Source organism: Elephas maximus, chromosome X (assembly GCF_024166365.1).
Source record: "Elephas maximus indicus isolate mEleMax1 chromosome X, mEleMax1 primary haplotype, whole genome shotgun sequence".
NCBI lineage: Eukaryota > Metazoa > Chordata > Mammalia > Proboscidea > Elephantidae > Elephas > Elephas maximus.
In genome coordinates this window covers 165,646,477-165,659,919 of record NC_064846.1, presented here as the reverse complement: position 1 = coordinate 165,659,919, position 13,443 = coordinate 165,646,477, and positions in this window count along the sequence as shown.

Genomic DNA, 13,443 nt, shown 5'->3' with positions numbered 1-13,443 from the left:
AAATATAAGTCAGTTTTAAATTTAGAAAAATCGGGGTAAATAATAAGGTAACCACAAAGGAGACAAACTATCCTACTCATCAAAATAAAATATGAGGGAAAAATAGAGACTCAGCAGAAACAAAATCAACAACAACAAATATGAGGAAAGGACAATATATAAAGAAAATCTACTCAGCACATAAAATCAAGTGGGAAAAAGAAACTGTCAACACACAAAAAAAGACATCAAAATGACAGCACTAAATTCACACCTACCCATAATTACCCTGAATGTAAATGGACTAAATGCACCAGTAAAGAGACAGAGAGTGGCAGAATGGATTAAATAACAAGATCCATCTATACGCTGCCTACAAGAGACACACCTTAGACTCAGAGACACAAACAAACTAAAATTCAAAGGATGGAAAAAAATATATCAAGCAAACGACAATCAAAAAAGAGCAGGAGTGGCAATATTAATTTCTGACAAAATAGAGTTTAAAGTTAAATCCATCAGAAAGGATAAAGAATGACACTATATAATGATTAAAGGGACACTCCACCAAGAAGATATAACCATATTAAATATTTATGCACCCAATGACAGGGCTGCAAGATACATAAAACAAACTCTATAAGCATTGAAAAGTAAGATAGACAGCTCCACAATAATGGTAGGAGACTTCAACACACCACTTTCGGTGAAGGACAGGACATCCAGAAAGAAGCTCAATAAAGACACAGAAGATCTAAATGCCACAATCAACCAACTTGACCTCGTAGACATATACAGAACACTCCACCCAACAGCAACCAAGTATACTTTCTTTTCTAGTGTACATGGAACATTCTCTAGAATAGACCACATATTAGGTCATAAAGCAAGCCTTAGCAGAATCCAAAACATTACAAAGCATCTTCTCTGACCATAAGGCCATAAAAGTGGAAATCAATAACAGGAAAAGCAGGGAAAAGAAATCAAACACTTGGAAACTGAACAATACCCTGCTCAAAAAAGACTGGATTATAGAAGACATTAAGGATGGAATAAAGAAATTCATAGAATCCAGTGAGAATGAAAACACTTCCTATCAGAACCTTTGGGACACAGCAAAAGCGGTGCTCAGAGGCCAATTTATATCAATAAATGCATACATCCAAAAAGAAGAAAGGGCCAAAATCAAAGAATTATCCCTACAGCTTGAACAAATAGAAAAAGAGCAACAAAAGAAACCCACAGGCGCCAGAAGAAAACAAATAATAAAAATTAGAGCTGAACTAAATGAAATAGAAAACAGAAAAACAACTGAAAAAGTTAACAAGACTAAAAGCTGGTTTTTTGAAAAAAATCAACAAAATTGATAAACCACTGGCCAAACTGACAAAAGAAAACAGGAGAGGAAGCAAATAACCCGAATAAGAAATGAGAGGGGCGATATTACAACAGACCCAACTGAAATTAAAAGAGTCATATCAGATTACTATGAAAAACTATACTCAAACAAATGTGAAAACCTAGAAGAATTCCTAGAAACACACTACCTACCTAAACTAACACAAACAGAGGTAGAACAACTAAATAGACCCATAGCAAAAGAAGAAATTGAAAAGGTAATAAAAAAAACTCCCAACAAAAAAAAAAGCCCTAGTCCGGACAGCTTTACTGCAGAGTTCTACCAAACTTTCAGAGAAGAGTTAACACCACTACTACTAAAGGTATTTCAGAACATAGAAAAGGACGGAATACTACCAAACTCATTCTATGAAGCCACCATATCTCTCATACCAAAATCAGGTAAAGACACCACACAAGATAAGCAAATTATAGACCTATATCCCTCATGAATGTAGATGCAAAAATCCTCAACAAAATTCTAGCCAATAGGATTCAACAACATATCAAAAAAATAATTCACCATGACCACGTGGGGTTCATACCAGGTATGCAGGGATGGTTGAACATTAGAAAAACAATTAATGTAATCCACCACATAAATAAAACAAAAGACAAGAATCACATGATTTTATCAATTGATGCAGAAAAGGCATTTGACAAAGTTCAACACTCATCCATGATAAAAACTCTCAGCAAAATAGGAATAGAAGGAAAATTCCTCAACATAATAAAGGGCATTTATACAAAGCCAACAGCCAACATCACCCTAAATGGAGAGAGCCTGAAAGCATTCCCTTGAGATCGGGAACCAGACAAGGATGCCCTTTATCACCGCTCTTATTCAACATCGTACTTGAAGTCCTAGCCAGAGCAATTAGGCTAGATAAAGAAATAAAGGGCATCCAGATTGGCAAGGAAGAGGTAAAAGTATCTCTATTTTCAGATGACATGATCTTATACACAGAAAACCCTAAGGAATCCTCAAGAAAACTACTGAAACTAATAGAAGAGTTTAGCAGGGTATCGGGATACAAGATAAACATACAAAAATTAGTTGGATTCCTCTACACCAACAAAAAGAACATCGGAGAGGAAATCAATGCCATTTACAGTAGCCCCACAAGAAGATAAAATACTTAGGAAGAAATCTTACCAGAGATGTAAAAGACTTATACAAAGAAAACTACAGTACACTTCTGCAAGAAACCAAAAGAGACTTACATAAGTGGAAGAACATACCTTGCTCATGGATAGGAAGACTTAACATTATAAAAATGTCTATTCTACCAAAAGTGATCTATACATGTAATGCAGTTCCGATCCAAGTCCCAAGGACATTCTTTAATGAGAGGGAGAAACAAATCACCAACTTCATATGGAAGGGAAAGAGGACCGGGATGAATAATGCACTACTGAAAAAGAAGAGCAAAGTGGGGGGCCTTACTCTACCTGATTTTAGAACCTATTATACAGCCACAGTCGTCAAAACTGCCTGGTACTGGTACAACAACAGATACGTGGGCCAATGGAACAGAATTGAGAATCCAGACAGAAATCCATCCACACATGAGCAGTTGATATTCGACAAAGGCCCCAAAACAGTTAAATGGGGAAAAGACAGTCTTTTTAACAAATGGTGCTGGCATAACTGGATATCCATCTGCAAAAAAATGAAACAAGACCCATACCTCACTCCATGCACAAAAACTAACTCAAAATGGATCAAAGACCTAAATATAAAATCTAAAACGATAAAGATCATGGAAGAAAAAATAGGGACAACACTAGGAGCCCTAATACATGGCATAAACAGTACACAAAACATTATAAAGAATGCAGAAGAAAAACTAGATAACTGGGAGCTCCTAAAAATCAAACACTTATGCTCATCCAAAGACTTCACCAAAAGAGTAAAAAGACTACCTACAGACTGGGAAAACGTTTTTAGCTATGACATTTCTGATCAGCGCCTGATCTCTAAAATCTACATGATACTGCAAAAACTCAACTGCAAAAAGACAAATAACCCAATTAAAAAATGGGCAAAAGATATGAATAGACACTTCACTAAAGAAGACATTCAGGTAGCTATCAGATATATGAGGAAATGTTCGCGATCATTAGCCATTAGAGAAATGCACATCAAAACTACAATGAGATTTCATCTCACTCCAACAAGGCTGGCATTAATCCAAAACACACAAAACAATAAATGCTGCAGAGGCTGTGGAGAGATTTGAACACTTATACGCTGCTGGTGGGGATGTAAAATGGTACAATTACTTTGGAAATCGATTTGGCGCTTCCTTAAAAAGCTAGAAATAGAACTACTGTACGATCCAGCAATCCTACTCCTTGGAATATATCCTAGAGAAGTAAGAGCCTTTACACGAACGGATAGATGCACACCCATGTTTATTGCAGCACTGTTTACAATAGCAAAAACATGGAAGCAACCAAGGTGCCCATCAACGGATGAACGGATAAATAAATTATGGTATATTCACACAATGGAATACTATGCATGGATAAAGAACAGTGAGGAATCTGTGAAACATTTCATAACATAGAGGAACCTGGAAGGCATTATGCTGAGTGAAATTAGTCAGTTGCAAAAGGACAAATATTGTATACAATATAAGCCGACTATTATAAGAACTATTATAAGAACTTGAGAAATAGTTTAAACTGAGAAGAAAACATTCTTTCGTGGTTATGAGAGGAGGGAGGGAGGGAGGGAGGGTGGGAGAGGGGCATTCACTTATTACATAGTAGATAAGAACACAATACAGGGGAGGTCAACGCAATTGCACTAAGCCAAAAGCAAAGAAGTTTCCTGAATAAACTGAATGCCTCGAAGGCCAGTGTAGCAGGGGCAGGGGTCTGGGGACCATGGTTTCAGGGGACATCTAAGTCAATCGGCATAATAAAATCTATTAAGAAAACATTCTGCATCCCACTTTGAAGAGTGGCATCTGGGGTATTAAATGCTAGCAAGCAGCCATCTGAGATTCATCAATTGGTCTCAACCCACCTGGATCAAAGGAGAATGAAGAACACCAAGGACACAAGGCGATTACGAGCCCAAGAGAGAGAAAGGGCCACGTGAATCAACGACTACATCATCTTGAGACCAGAAGAACTAGATGGTGCCTGGCTACAACCGATGACTGCCCTGAGAGGGAACACAACAGAGAGCCCCTGAGGGAGCAGGAGGGCAGTGGGATGCAGACTCCAAATTCTCATAAGACCAGACTTAATGGTCTGACTGAGACTGGAAGGACCCCGGTGGTCATGGCCCCCAGACCTTCTGTTGCCCCAGGACAGGAACCATTCCCGAAGCCAACTCTTCAGACATGGGTTGGACTGGACAATGGGTTGGAGAGGGATGCTGGTGAGGAGTGAGCTTCTTGGATCGGGTGGACACTTGAGAGTATGTTGGCATCTCCTGCCTGGAGGGGAGATGAGAGGGTGGAGGGAGTTAGAAGCTGGCGAAATGGACCCGGAAAGAGAGAGTGGAGGGAGAGAGCAGGCTGTCTCATTAGGGGGAGAGTAACTGGGAGTGTGTAGCAAGGTGTATATGGTTTTTGCGTGACAGACTGACTTGATTTGTAAACTTTCACTTAAAGCACAATAAAAATTATTGGAAAGAAAAAAAGAGAGTCTTCTTTTCTTTTAACCTTTATAAATAGTCTCCCTAAAAGGAGCTCTGGTGGCACAGTGATTAAAGCGCTCACCTGCTAACCAAAAGGCTGGCGACTCAAATCCACCAGCTACTCTGTGGGAGAAAGATGTGGCGGTCTGCTTCTGTGAAGATTTACAGCCTTGGAAACGCTATGAGGCAGTTCTGCTCTGTCCTATAGGGCAGGTATGAGTTGAAATCAACTCGAAGGCAACAGGGTTGGTTTTTTGTCTCCCTAAATGCTTTAATCTACTCCCATGGAATCTATTACCATGATTAGGTCCACAATTGCTCAATTTCTGCCTTGGGCCCAAGCCTCCCACAGCTGGGTCAGAGCCGTGTACTGAGATGCCCATAGAACTGCTCTTTTTTCAGAGTCTCCTCTGACATCCCTCTTGGTCTTTTCTTTCTTTCCTGTCTTTTCAATGACCTCTTGCTTTCTTCATGTATGATGTCCCTGATGTCATTCCACAACTCATCTGGTCTTCGGCCACTAGTGTTCAATGCGTCAAATCTATTCTGAAACTTGCTTAAGAACGTTGAGCAGCTAAAGCAAAAGGAAGAAATGATGAAGTAAAAGAACTGAACAGAAGATCTCAAAGGGCGGCTCCAGGAGACAAGGTAAAGTATTATAATGACACGTGCAAAGAGCTGGAGATAGAAAAACAAAAGGGAAGAACACGCTTGGCGTTTCTCAAGTTGAAAGAACAGAAGTAAAATTCAAGCCTCAAGTTGCAATAGTGAAGGATTCTATGGGGAAAATATTAAATGATGCAGGAAGCATCAAAAGAAGATGGAAGGAATACACAGAGTCATTATACCAAAAAGAAATAATCGATATTCAACCATTTCAAGAGGTAGCATATGACCAGGAACCAATGGTACTGAAGGAAGAAGTCCAAGCTGCTCTGAAGGCATTGGCGGAAACACAAGGCTCCAGGAATCAGTGGAACATCAATTGAGATGTTTCAACAAACAGACGCAGTGCTGGAGGTGCTCACTCGTCTATGCCAAGAAATATGGAAGACAGCTTCCTGGTCTACTGACTGGAAGAAATCCATATTTATGCCTATTCCCAAGAAAGGTGATCCAACTGAATGTGGAAATTATAGAACAATATCATTAATATCACACACAAGCAAAATTCTGCTGAAGATCATTCAAAAACGGCTGCAGCAGTATATCGACAGGGAACTGCCAGAAATTCAGGCCGGTTTCAGAAGAGGACGTGGAACCAGGGATATCATTGCTGATGTCAGATGGATCCTGGCTGAACGCAGAGAATACCAGAAGGATGTTTACCTGTGTTTTATTGACTATGCAAAGGCATTTGACTGTGTGGATCATAACAAACTATGGATAACATTGCGAAGAATGGGAATTCCAGAACACTTAATTGTGCTCATGAGGAACCTTTACATAGATCAAGAGGCAGTTGTTTGGACAGAACAAGGGGATACTGATTGGTTTAATGTCAGGAAACGTGTGTGTCAGGGTTGTATCCTTTCACCGTACCTATTCAATCTGTATGCTGAGCAAATAATCCGAGAAGCTGGACTATATGAAGAAGAACGGGGCATCAGGATTGGAGGAAGACTCATTAACAACCTGCGTTATGCAGATGACACAACCTTGCTTGCTGAAAATGAAAAGGACTTGAAGCACTTACTAATGGAGATCAAAGACCACAGTCTTCAGTATGGACTGCACCTCAACATAAAGAAAACAAAAATCCTCACAACTAGATCAATGAGCAACATCATGATAAACGGAAAAAAGACTGAAGTTGTCAAGGATTTCATTTTACTTGGATCCACAATCAACACTCATGGAAGCAGCAGTCAAGAAATGAAATGATGCACTGCATTGGGCAAATGTGCTGCAAAAGACCTCTTTAAAGTGTTAAAAAGCAAAGGTGTCATTTTGAAGACTAAGGTGTGCCTGACCCAAGCCATGGTATTTTCAATCGCATCAGATGCACGTGAAAGCTGGACAATGAATAAGGAAGACCAAAGAACTGACGCCTTTGAATTGTGGTGTTGGTGAAGAATATTGAATATACCATGGACTGCCAAAAGAATGGACAAATATGTCTTGGAAGAAGTACAACCAGAATGCTCCTTAGAGGCAAGGATGGCAAGACTGCGTCTTACATACTTTGGACATGTTGTCAGGAGGGATCAGTCCCTGGAGAAGGACATCGTGCTTGGCAGAGTACAGGGTCAGCGGAAAAGAGGAAGACCCTCAATGAGGTGGATTGACACAGTGGCTGCAACAATGAGCTCAAGCATAACAACGCTTGTAAGGATGACGGAGGACCGGGCAGTGTTCTGTTCTGTTGTGCACAGCGTCGCTATGAGTCGGAACCGACTTGACGGCACCTAACAACAACAGCAGAACTGCTCTGGTTCTTTTCCCTACAACTACAGGCAATCCCCCATCTGTTTTTTTTTTTTTTTTTAATTCTTGAATTCACCAGCTCAGTCAATGGTGAGGTTTTTCTCCATTCTCCCAGCTAGAATCCTGGGGCTCACCCAAGTCTTTTGTTTCCTCACCCTCAATGCCAAGGCGGTAAGTCTAGCATAGAGGCCAAGAGCTTGGGAAGATTTGAAGCCTGGGTTCAAATCTTCACCCTTTTCATTTCCTAGCTTTATGTCTTTGGGGAAGTTACTGAAACTAAAGTTCACTTCTGTATTTGGAAAATGAGAAACGGACCTCTCAGTCCTGTTCTGGGGGAACTAAACGAGGTATCATATGTGGTGTGCCCAGAGGGGCACGATAACACAGGAGAATCTGTGAGTCATATAAAAGGGAAACAGTTAAAGAAATTTGGTGGAATATTTTCGAAAAGGATAGCGATAATGGTGGCACAACATGAAAAATGTATTCAGTATCACGGAATTGTAAATGTGGAAGTTGTGCCAGTGAACGTTTTGGTGTGAATATTTTCAGAATAAAAAAAAAGAAAGAAAGAAATTTGGGATATTTAACTTGGAAAAGAGAAAACTTAGAACCAATGATTTTCTATGACATTTAATATTGTTAACCTCTTTCCTTTAAATTCTATTTCATTAAAAAAATTATGATGGGATTATCAAACTTAACCAAAACTGGAGAGAAGCGCCTAATGAGCATCCATGAAGCCATTGCCCAGCTTCCACAATTGTCAACATGGTTGCCAATCTTGTTTCAACTGCCACTTCCCCCATGCCCTGCCCCTGGAGTACTTTAAAGCAAATTTCAGACATCATATCAGTTCAGTTGTACATTTTCAGTATCTTTAAGATAAAAAATATGATCACTGTAGTGGTGACAGTTGCACATGGGGAATGTAATTAATGTCATTGGATTGTACACATAAAAATGGCTGAAATGGCAAATATTTTGTTATATAGTTTATCACAGCCAAAAAATTTACAAAAACGTAACGATTACATCTAACAAAATTAATAATTTCTTATCATCCTCTAACACTTAGTCCATGTCCAGATTTCTCCAATTATCTCAAAAATGTGTTTTTTAAGTAGTTAATTTGTTGAAATTAGAATCCACACAAGGTCCACACATTACATCTTATAACAGCCTCCCTGCCACCATCCCCCAGCCCGATACACATTTTTTAAAAACCCATTTGTTGAAGAAACTGGGTCATCTGCCCTTTAGAATTTCCCAAATTCTGGATTTGGTTGATTGTATCTTCCTAGTATCTTTCGGCATGTTAGTCTACCCCCTGAACGTCCCAGAAATTGGTAATTAGATCTAGGATATTGTCTTAGTGTTCTAGTGCTGGTATAACAGAAATATAAGTAGGTGGCTTTAAAGAACAGATATTTAGTTACTCACAGTTCAGGAGGCTAGAAGTTCGAATTCAGGGCACTGGCTCTAGGGGAAGGCTCTCTCTCTGTTGGGTCTGGGGGAAGGTCCTTGTTTCCTTCAGCTTCTGTAGCCTTGGTTCTGGGTTCTTTAGCGATCCTCACGTGACATCTATCTTCACCCCTCCTTTGTTTGCTTGTCTCAGTGTCTATACTGCTCCTTATAACTCAGAAGTGATTAGGTTTAGGACACACCCTACACTGATGTGGCCTCATTAACAAAGAAAACCCTATTCCCAAATGGGATTACATCCACAGGTATAAGGGTTAAAGTTCAACACATATTTTTTGGGGACACAATTCAATCCTTAACAAATATTGATTAGATTCTGTTTCTCTGGTGGCCCTGACAACTCTCAAATGCATCGCAGTTGTTGTTGTGTGCCATTGAGTTGATTGTGACTCATAGTGGCCCCATGTGACAGAGTGGAACTGTCTCATAGGGTTTCCAAGGACGTAATCTTTATGGAACCAGAGCACCAGGTCTTTCTCCCGTGGAGCCACTAGATGGGTTTGAACTTCCAACCTTTCAGTTAGTAGTTGGGTGCTTAACCACTGCTCCACCAGGACATCTTTGCATCGAGGTGGGGAGCCATATTATCTGATTGTCCTACATGTGATTTTTTTTTACCTTTTTTTTTTTTTGAGACATTTCTACTTCCTGATTTTCGTCCTCTTTGTTTGCCTTTGCCATTCTTTCTCCGTTGCTCTCATGGGATCTTCATCTTTGTTTTAAAGGCATTGTTCTTCAGGGCTTCATTGTCACTGGTCTATTTCTCTTAGTCTCTATACCATCCCCTTTTCAAGCTTCATAAGGTTGAGGACTCAAAACCCTGTATTTTTAATGCAGACCCCCTCCACTGAGTTCCAAAGCCACATACCCAGCAACTTACAGGATGGGTACCTAATTGGATGTCCTGTGAGCTCTTCAAACTCATTGTGTCCCAAATGGAATTAATTATCCTTCCCAAACCCGTTTCTTTGTTTTCTCGACCTCATTGAATAGAATCGCCATCCAAGAAAGAAACCCGAGCCATCCTAGACTATTTCTTCACCTGCCCAAATCATCAAACCACAGAATGTCTTACGTCCTCAGTATCTCTGGAACGTGTCCCTTCTTCTTATCCCTGCCACAGCCTCGTTTTAAAATGCAGAGGAAGGGTGCAGAAGGGTTATCCAGAGTCACACTGGAGCCTCAGAATAGGATCCAGCAGAGCTAGGACGAGAATCTACCTTTGCTCCAGCATGGGGTGCACGAGGATCTGGCTGAGGGTGGTCATCAGCTCCAGATTCTTCCCTGTGCTCTGCGTAGTGAAGCAGGTGGAAGCAGGGAGTTTTGGAGTTAGAATATCAGGCTTCATGAAGCGAACCTGGGTGATTGATTTCTCTGTGCTTCACTTTCTTCATCTGTAAAATGTGAATAATAATATCCCTTCATCACACGTCTGAAATCTCAAAAGCTCTGAAAGCTAGTTTTTTCATAATTTTTTTGGCAGTAAAACTGAGCTTGACCTTAATGATTTGGTGATGAGACCTGACTTGAATGGAACGCTGCTAATCAAAAGGTTGGCAGTTCGAACTCCTCAGCAGCGCCAAGGGAGAAAGCTGTGGCAGTCAGCTTCTGAAAGATTCCAGCCTTGGAAACCCTATGGGGCAGTTCTACTCCGTCCTATAGGGTTGCTATGAGTTGGAATCGACTTGATGGCAGTAGGTTTGGTTGGGTTTATGGTGTTTATTTATCCCACTTAGAATATTCTTCCATTTCACTGCATGTCTTCGATGACAGGCTGCTACCCCAGCCCATTGGGACGAGTTCTGCAGTATGTTATTTTACTTTTTGAAATGTACAATGTCTGAATTCTGAAATGCACTTGACCTAAGGGTTTTGGCAAACAGTTTGACCTGTAATAGCTGCCTCATAGGTTTGTCATAGGTGTTTAAGAATTGTTATCTGTAACTCAATTAGAGAATTGTGTGGTCCATCAGTAAGCTCTATATAAATATTTGATAATGTTCCATGTAATGTTTAACCCTAGAAATGAAGTAAAAGATGAACCACTTTGTGTCAGTATAGGGGTTGATGTATTTCGGGTCTCCATCATCTTCCACTGGGTTTCTACTACAGCCTTCCTGATATAAAGAAATGAAACATTAGCCAGTAAAAGCCCCTTGGGATAGTGCACCAACTCTCTCCTTACTCAGAGGTAAACACTATTCTGAACTTGGTGTGAATCATTTCCATGAAATGTTTCTAGATTTTAGTATATACATGTGTGTGCGTCCATGAGTATGTATTTTCGAAAGCTTTTTATAAATGCTATCATACTGTACCTAATCTACCTTTTTTTATTTTTTACTAGATACTAGAATTTTCATATAGGCTGTTATTGTTTTTGTTAGTTGTCGTTGAGTTGGTTCCAACTCATGGTGACCCCATGTACAATGAAAAAAACATTGCTGGGTCCTGGGCCACCTTCACGATTGTTGGTATGCTCGAGTCCTTTGTTGCACCCACTGTGTATTCTGAGTGCCTTCCAACCTAGGGGGCTCATCTTCCAGCACTACATCAACAACGTTCTGTTGTGATTCACAGGGTCTTCATTGGCTGATTTTCAGAAGTAGATCACCAGGGCATTCTTCCTAGTCTTAGTCTGGAAGCTCTGCCAAGACTTATCCACCATGGGTGACCTTGCTGGTATTTGAAATACTGGTGGCGTAACTACCTATATCATAGCAACATGCAAGCCACCACAGTACGACAAACTGACAGATGGGTAGGTTCATATGGGGAGTCTAGCTCAGTTCTCTTAAGGGCTCATAAAGTATGCCATTGTGTGGGTTTTCTACAGTCTACTAGCCCATGTTCTGTAGATGGGCACTTATGTTGTTTCTGATTGTTTGCTACTACAAATGTGGCAGTGATCATTCTGAAGTGCACCTGCTTGTGCTCATGTGGGAGGGTGAGTCTCTTGGGCATATACCTGGGGGTAGGATTGCTGGGTCAAGTGTGCATGCTTTCACTTGACAAGGCAATGCCAATATGCTCTCCAACACGGTGTGTCGGTCTATACACCCACTGCAGTGTGAGTTCCTGTTCTCTCCATCCTGGCCCACACTTGCTGTTTGCACACTTTTTAAACCTTTGTCAATCTGAAAGATAAGAAATATCACTCATGTTTTAATTTATAATTCTCCGATTACCAGTGAGGTGGAACATCTTTTCTGCAATAGTCATGGGTTATAGGTTGAACTGCATTCCACCAAAGTATCTGTTGGATTCTGACCCCTATACCTGTAGATATAATCCTGTTTGGAAATAGGGTGTGTTTGTGTGTGTTTGCTATGTTAACAACTTCATCACTTCTGGGTTATAAAATGAGCAGGGCAGACACAGCGGAAGACAGATGCCATGTGCGGAGCACCTAAAAGCAAAGGAATCAAGTAACGCCTGGGAATACCGACAAAAAATCAATGCAGCTGAGACCCTGACTTGGACTTTTAGCCTCCGGAACTGTGATAAAGTAAATTTCTGTTCTGAAAAGCTACCCACTTGTGGTATTTGTATTAGAGCAGCACAAAGAGACTAAGGCAGCTTACACGTGGTGTCCCCATCTCCACCTGGCTCCTCCAATCTCTGTGTCCCTCTGTGGCAGGGTGGTGTTTTGGAGAAAGGGCATCCGACCCTGTAAGTTTAGACATCCACAGATTTTTCTAGCACTAGCCGGAGAGCTAGAGACTTTTAGTTAAGCTCTGCCTGCTCAGGTATTCTCACGTACCCACGAAGGAGAACAGCCAGAGACTACTGTCAACAAACAAAAGCAAAATTGGGATTAAGACGAGAAAGGGGAGAGAAAACAATCCACAGGCAGACTGGGAACAGCGGGTCTTGTTTTCACATTTCTTGGGTAAACAGATTTGCTGGCAGCTGGGAAAGAGGTCAGTCTGGCAGTCCAGCCTTGAGCTGGCTTCTCGTTGTTTATGGTTCTCAGAACACCCGTGTGAGTTCAGCTGAGGAGTCTGCACCTATCAGAATGGTCCCTGCCTCCTTGTAGCTCTTTGGGAGAAAGCTCAAACTCATTTGTTGGGTACCCTTTGTGATCTGACCTGCACCGCAGCTCTAGTGTTCTCTCTAGCCAGCACCCAAAGGAACTCTCTGCCCAGCCTCACCAACCACTTGTAGTTCTCCAAACATGAGAAGCTATTTGATAGCCCCTGACCTTCCCTGCCCCTGACCTTCTTCCTTCTCCTCACCTGTGTACAGTGGTCTCGATTGGGGGTGATCCCTTCCCACCCCCCAGACCTTTGGCAACGTCTGGAGACATCCTTGTTTGTTACAACAGAGGTGGGGAAGTGCTGCTGGCATCTAGTGGGTAGAGGTGAGGATGCCGCAAAACACCCTACAATGCACAGGACATGTCCTCTGAATGCACCCCGCCCTCCCTCCAGCAAAGAAGTATCTGGCCACAAGTCAATGTCAATACGGCTCTGTGCTGAAAAACTCTGCCCTCA